The following is a 7968-nucleotide window of genomic DNA, read 5'->3' as shown; positions in this document are numbered from 1 at the left end:
TTAGCGGTCTAAATGGCTACATCTACTATGGATATGTAAATAAGTGCAAACATATAACTATTTGCGAAGAATATAGTTTTGTATTTAACAACGCAGTAACCTTCAAACATGTATTTCAGCTGAACTATTATTTAGCTGTCAAGTTTTCATTAAAAGAGTGCTTAGCGGTCTAAACTGTTGCATCTACTATGGATATGTAAATAAGTGCAAACATATAACTATTTGCGAAGAATATAGTTTTGTATTTAACAACGCAGTAACCTTCAAACATGTATTTCAGCTGAACTATTATTTAGCTGTCAAGTTTTCATTAAAAGAGTGCTTAGCGGTCTAAACTGTTGCATCTACTATGGATATGTAAATAAGTGCAAACATATAACTATTTGCGAAGAATATAGTTTTGTATTTAACAACGCAGTAACCTTCAAACATGTATTTCAGCTGAACTATTATTTAGCTGTCAAGTTTTCATTAAAAGAGTGCTTAGCGGTCTAAACTGTTGCATCTACTATGGATATGTAAATAAGTGCAAACATATAACTATTTGCGAAGAATATAGTTTTGTATTTAACAACGCAGTAACCTTCAAACATGTATTTCAGCTGAACTATTATTTAGCTGTCAAGTTTTCATTAAAAGAGTGCTTAGCGGTCTAAACTGTTGCATCTACTATGGATATGTAAATAAGTGCAAACATATAACTATTTGCGAAGAATATAGTTTTGTATTTAACAACGCAGTAACCTTCAAACATGTATTTCAGCTGAACTATTATTTAGCTGTCAAGTTTTCATTAAAAGAGTGCTTAGCGGTCTAAACTGTTGCATCTACTATGTATATGTAAATAAGTGCAAACATATAACTTTTGGCGAAGAATATAGTTTTGTATTTAACAACGCAGTAACCTTCAAACATGTATTTCAGCTGAACTATTATTTAGCTGTCAAGTTTTCATTAAAAGAGTGCTTAGCGGTCTAAACTGTTGCATCTACTATGTATATGTAAATAAGTGCAAACATATAACTTTTGGCGAAGAATATAGTTTTGTATTTAACAACGCAGTAACCTTCAAACATGTATTTCAGCTGAACTATTATTTAGCTGTCAAGTTTTCATTAAAAGAGTGCTTAGCGGTCTAAACTGTTGCATCTACTATGTATATGTAAATAAGTGCAAACATATAACTTTTGGCGAAGAATATAGTGTTGTATTTAACAACGCAGTAACCTTCAAACATGTATTTCAGCTGAACTATTATTTAGCTGTCAAGTTTTCATTAAAAGAGTGCTGCTATGTCCCTATATTTTTATATTTGCATGAAATAGTGAAATTATTATTTTCCTCTTATGTAGCATTCTTACAGTTTTCAATGCTTTTTCTATTTTATGGGATGTAAATACAGATTAATGAAATAAAACAAAAATGATCAGATATAAGTAATATGGAATATAATATGGATTCAAACTTCACCAGCTGATGGCCGTATTTTACTCCCCTCCGCAGAAAGGAAAATTATTCTTGGTGGTGTTTAGACATTCTCTCATCTTGTATTACATGGAAAATATATAACTGTGTACATTTACGGAGTTAAAGATTTTGTATTGATGATACAAATTCTTTAAGGCTTTACTAATCTGGATTACACGTTTTTCTGTTACTCATAGATGCGTTCCCTTTTTCATGTGCTTAACACGAGACTTTCAAATGAGTTGCATTTCTGGAAAACATTAAAATCTACATATTGAATTAAATTTGCCACGATATATGTCCTTATGATTTTAATCTTCTTGCGTGTAGAGGAGGGGGTAATGCAGTTTGTAAAATATTATGTTCCGTTATCATAACTTTTACATATAACAATTAAGGATTAGGGTCCATAGCGTGAATTAAAAGTTAATCTACAAATTATCAATTCACCCCGAGTTTAGAAAAAAATATATAAATATGCGAAGAGACATAGTCAGTTGAAAAAATATTACAGAATTTGATACAAAGTAGATGGAATACTCTGTATCCTTTATAGGTTTAAAGGCGGACGATAAGTGGTAAAAATTTGTGTTAATGAAACAAGTCAAAGTAGAAACAAACGTCTGTAATTCAAATGATGTCCTTCCGGTCTACTCGAAAGATACAGAAGCGGAAAGAGATGCATATGGAGATCACACCAGTTCATATCAGTTTGTAGGAATGTCCTTTAACAATTTAATGTTAATAGAATTATTTCCTATTTTTATATTTTTTAAACGTAGATAATTTTATACTTTCTAGCTTTATACTTTAGAATTTATTAGTAAATCCTGAAAGATAATCAAACTTCATCGATTAGGGCAAAACAGCATTGAGAGAAAAAATAATGATAACCTTAAAGTGCAAATAATATAGGGTTTTTAGCTCCAATAGAAATCATATACCATGACGTCTGAATATCGAGTTAGATTCCAAGCGCCTTAGTTCATTGTGAACGCTTAGCATCCCTTCATTTCAGTCTCGTTCTGCTTAGATACAATGACATCAGTGGGTCCTCAAACGGCTGCTCGGTCATCTCGGGTGCCAGGGCTCATATCTTTCTACCGTAGTGGTTATCATGTAACAAATGATTTCTGGTTTTGGACGCTTCCCAAGATTCTGTGCCAAGGCCTTCCTGGGTTAAAGTTCTGTTGCCTGAGGTTACACCCACACATTATATTCTTTACTTCTAATGTTTATTATTTTACCATCGCTATTATCACTCATTTGGCTCTGTCAACTTACTTCTGTATTATTATTATTATTATTATTATTATTATTATTATTATTATTATTATTATTATTATTATTTGCTAAGCTGCAACCCTAGCTGGAAAAGCAGGATGCTTTAAGCCCACGGGCTCCAACAGGAAAAATAGCCCAGCGAGGAAAAGAAACAAAAAAAAAAACAAATATTTCAAGTACAGTAACATTAAAATATTGATATAAACTATAAAAACTTTAACAAAACAAGAGGAAGAAAAATAAGAATAGTGTGCCCGAGGGTACCCTCAAGCAAGAGGGTAACTATTTAAATCTTAAGTGATTCATATGTTGCTTCCAACCTTCCGTTCTCATTCCATCTTTATCTCGGAAGCTGACCAAATGAGCTCATCTAAATGTCTGAAGCTCCCTGGTGGTGTCATATTCAGGTCACAGATGCTGTATCGACTTTGGAGAGAGACTGTTTTATATGGTCATGGAAGTTTATCTTCAAATAATAATATTCATGATTTTGTTTATTAAGAGAATCTTGTGCGTCCTTTTGTCTTTTATAATTTAATGCAACACCAAAGAATAGAAATATCCAAGACTTCGTAAATTTAAGAAATATTTGAAAAAAAATCAGTTGTGAAATATTCGGAAAGATATATTTATCGTTCATATGACTATTATTCCTATCTGATTAATTGTAAAAGTTGATAAGTTAATATTTATAAAGAAAAAAAAAACTTGTATATTCTCAGTTCTCTATTAGTTTGTTATGAACCACGAGTATTTGGTATATCTTAATGCTAAGTAAAAAAAAAATGACACCGATCTATAGAAATAATGACATTTAATCCAATTGCACCATTAATATATTTTCCCGGATCTTGTATTAAAAAAGATATTTATTGTATTTGAATTTTTATCTTATATTTCAACATTAATTTGTGCGATTATGAGATTGCTAAAAGTGTTGTTGATGCTCATTTTTGTTTCTGTAATACTTTGATATAAAATTAGCTGACCTCTGAATTGTCAATAGGTACTGAGCGTGAAGGTATTTATTGTTTGAAGTAAATTATGTGGGATTTTTTAATGGAGGGATTAATTTCACAGCATCACATTTCCTGAGTTAATTGAGTAAATACTGAGTCAGCCGTGATAATATTTATTTCGATACAGTAATGTTTATAGACTTCTGGTCACTGATTATATCAGTATGCGTGATTAATTTCTCTGCCCTCATTTGAACAGTCGATGGCAATTTATAATCGCTACAAATTGTTTCCTTTACAGAGTTAATCGTGACAGTACAGTAAGTAAGTAAGTTTTAGAAAACGTTAATTTCATATACAGTAGATATTATGTACATTTTGTCCGATTTCTTCGAATACCATGTCAATAAATTGAAATTTTTTTATTACATTTAATACTAGAAAAAGGCCTCTATCAATTTCCATTTTAGTTTTGAAGGAAAAAAAGGTGGACAGATAGAAACTAATGCATTATTTAAATTCTAATGCAAAGTTGAGATTAATTTAACTTTTGACAAAGAGCGAAGTAAATTCGTTGAATATCCTTACTACATCATATAGGTACACATACAGTGACTCGAAGTAAAAAGGAAAAAAGTGTTTAACTCAATTTATGTTTTCCTTTGATGCTATTGATCACATGAAATACACAAGCGCACAGAGCAGTTGTTAACAATGGTATTTATTCAGATGAATAGTTTTTCACTCAAATCTTGAGTGCCTCTACTCTCTCTCTCTCTCTCTCTCTCTCTCTCTCTCTCTCTCTCTCTCTCTCTCTCTCGTGCTGCATGGGGATTAAGAAAAGAGGTAAAGTAAGGGGAATGTAGACGGGAGAGGAGATTAAGAGAATGAAAGGTGAGAGTAAGATAATGTCAAATACTTGGGGAGAGACATATGAATATTAAGGAATAAAGGATATATGCAAAGGAGAGTGTGCATTCGGTGAGAAGAGGGTAAGGGATCGCATTCTGAAGGGTAAGACTTTCACGATGGTATGATAAACCCCAAAAGACAAAAGGCGAGAGTACGCTAGTAATATGTGACCTTCATATATCAAGAATATTAATATTTTATATCAATAAGGCCTAAATGTATCTGTAGTCTTCTCGATGGTAAAGACAAAAGGTGTCCGTACGCTGACTAGGCATTTTTGCATAGAAAAGATTCTGTAAAATAGATTTGAATATTTCTCTGACACATAATCGTTTTTGGAAACCCATTGAGTCCCTTCCGTGTAATACTGATGCTTTGAAAGTGAAAGATGTCTTTTATATACAATTGTATTTCGTGGCCGTATTTAGATTTTCCATAAACATTGGGGGCACAAGGATCGTAGCAAGTGTGGAAACCTCTGATTACAAGGTGCTTAGGTACAGAGGGAAAACTAGAAATAAATCAATATTTTCCTTGTAAACAATTGCTCTACGCGTTTGAGCATTTCAAGAGAAAATTTAATTTTGTTGAACACATTTTACTAGAGTTATTTGGCGTTTATGTCAGAGCTTTATTTATAGTATATTGACGTTTATTTAGAGGTAAAAACTGAAATTGTTAAGGAATATCACCTTAGGTGATTCAACGAATATTGATTTAATATTTTTCCATGATATATATGTATATATATATATATATATATATGTGTGTGTGTGTGTGTGTGTGTGTGTATATATATATATATATATATATATATATATATATATTTATATATATATACATATATACATATATATATATATATATATATATATATATATATATATATATATATATATATATATATATATTGCGCTGCATTATCTTACATATGTTGCTAATGTATAGTAATGATACAAAGGCAATGTAGTCTATTGTTAATCCAGCCACTAATAGCTGAGCATATTTCCGTCGTTTATGACGGATTGTATGGGCCTACTCTAGTCTGTAAAATACTTATATCAACTTTTTATTTGCATCACATTACATCATTTTTGTTATATTGTGCTTATTACCGTATCAATGTCAATAGAATACTTTTGGTTATTACTTTAAAATGATTTTCTTTCCAGGTAAATGAAAGATTTGCATGAATATAGCTACGGAAGGTAAGGACAAGTTGAGATATGGTCGTTTTAGTTTTGAAGGATTGTTAGGCGTTTATTTGATGGTTTGAGAAGTTTTTTAGTATATTGTCCATTGGGTCAATTCAGTGAAGTTGACATTTCTTATTCATTCTCCTGTTAATGGAGTAGTGAACTATAATAAATACCTTTCTTGTATTGTATTCGTTCGTCACTATAAGGATCCGATTATAAAATGCGAAGTTAAACCATTATGTAGAATATCAGATTGAATATGGGCCTTCACTCTCGCTATTGCCTGGCCTCTAATGCCAATTTGGTCGCTATGAGAATCGGCATGAACAAAATAATGTTTAGGGTACAGTTTTTTTATTACTACAAGTATCAGTCTTGCATATTTTAACCATTTGTCTTTTATTTCGATTTCGATTTCCTTAATCATTTATGGATTCTAAACTCATTGTTCTCAATGGTCATAATATTAAATAGTTATAGTAGGAAAAAATTTAAAATCTCCATGGTAATTTGATTGTATACTCTATAGTAAATTACTGTTTTCAAGTTGTAAATAGCTTACTTTATCACCCTTTTAAAACGTATACTTACTTTTACTTTATTTGATGTCCTCATTGAACTAGGATACAATATTTAGCAATGCAGTTAAGGTTTATAGTTTCTGTTTTTTTTCAGTATCTAAAAGAACCATATAGATTATATATTTTACAATCCGACTCTGGATGTGTGTATCTCTGATGCCATGATATGAAACCCCGTAGCTAATACTAAGTAAAAGATTGCCACTAATTTACTTTTTAACTTTTTTTTTATGTCGTGTGGCGTCCGTTCACCTGTCACATCGTATTCCATATCATTATCGGTTTTGATTTGAAAGTAAACAGCTTATCGTGACTGGGATATGTTTTTCCCTAATTATGAATCGTTGCCATATAGATACAGCATTTGACTGACATTGAAGTTTGCCTTCTATATTTGCAATGAACCCCACTTACTCTGATTTAAATGATGGTTGTAACATTGCCAAAATATTGTATGCATTTAGAATGAATGTTTTTCTTATATCATAGAGATAGGTAATTGGGATGAATTTGTACGGGTTCGCCTTATGTCTGCTGGATTACTTCCCCCAAAAAAGAAGAAGGTGGTGATCATATACAGTCTTCTTCTTTCTTCTGCTTTGTCTGCATCTTTTCCCACTTTTATGTGGGGCCGATGTTTCTGGCCAGCGTTCTCCATCTACCTCTATCCCACACTTCATCCCCGGTTAATCCCTTTGATCGAAGGTCATCCTTGATACAGTCCATCCACCTTCGCTTTGATCTCCCTCTCCTTCTTCCCTGTACCTCCATTTCCACCACTCTCCTCCCAATATACTGTTCATCTCTTCTCATGACATGACCATACCACCTCAGTCTACTTTCTTGGATCTTATCTGATAGTTCTCTAACTCCTGTGGTACCCTTAATTACAGGGAAGGAGAAGGAGAGGGATACCAAAGCGAAGGTGGATGGACTGTATCAAGGATGACCTTCGATCAAAGAGAGTAACCGGTGATGAAGTGTGTGACAGAGGTACATGGAGAACGCTGGCAAGAAACATCGACCCCACATAAAAGTGGGAAAAGATGCAGACAAAGAAGATTTATATCCGTGTGTATGATGCGTTTTAATCTCTTAGTTATAGGTTCGGGTCATTAAATATAGAAAAGAAAATTTTGATGAGTATCTTTTGCATTTTTTTCATCATCTCTGAAACAACCAATACTGATATTTTTTTTTATCTTATAGTAACCAACATTTTTTTTTTAAATGGCCTCTTTCTTTATCATGAACATATGAATGAAATGAATAAGACTTAAAAAGGAACAAGAAATAAAGTGTTTCTGCCTTTTTGCTCTTTTTGCCAAGCATTTAAAAGCTGTCGCTCTTTCTTTGTACTTATCATTTTGAAAAACGTCAAAGGATGAGAGAGCTATAACAAAAGAGGAGGCCCATTTTTAGTCTGCTAGCTCTCACAAAAGCGCACCTTTGATTTTAGAGGCGTATTGAAAGCTTACGACATATACAAGCATCTTTGATAGGTACTCGCGGGTAAAAAAAGACGAGTAACCATTTACATAAATACTATTTCTAAAAGAGGGAGAA

General features: G+C 32.2%; 1 long non-coding RNA gene across 1 annotated transcript in view; it reads left to right on the top strand.

Moving 5' to 3' along the window:
* The window catches only part of LOC137636846 (uncharacterized), a 205712-nt gene extending 199792 nt beyond the window's left edge, over positions 1 to 5920 (top strand). Inside the window, exon 3 of the long non-coding RNA XR_011043259.1 lies at positions 5795 to 5920. This is a non-coding gene — a long non-coding RNA (uncharacterized lncRNA). The remainder of the gene's footprint in view (positions 1 to 5794) is intronic.
* The last annotated feature ends 2048 nt before the right edge of the window (positions 5921 to 7968 follow it).

The sequence above is a fragment of the Palaemon carinicauda genome, chromosome 3 (assembly GCF_036898095.1).
Source record: "Palaemon carinicauda isolate YSFRI2023 chromosome 3, ASM3689809v2, whole genome shotgun sequence".
Taxonomy (NCBI): domain Eukaryota; kingdom Metazoa; phylum Arthropoda; class Malacostraca; order Decapoda; family Palaemonidae; genus Palaemon; species Palaemon carinicauda.
This window is presented reverse-complemented; position numbering and strand designations above follow the sequence as displayed.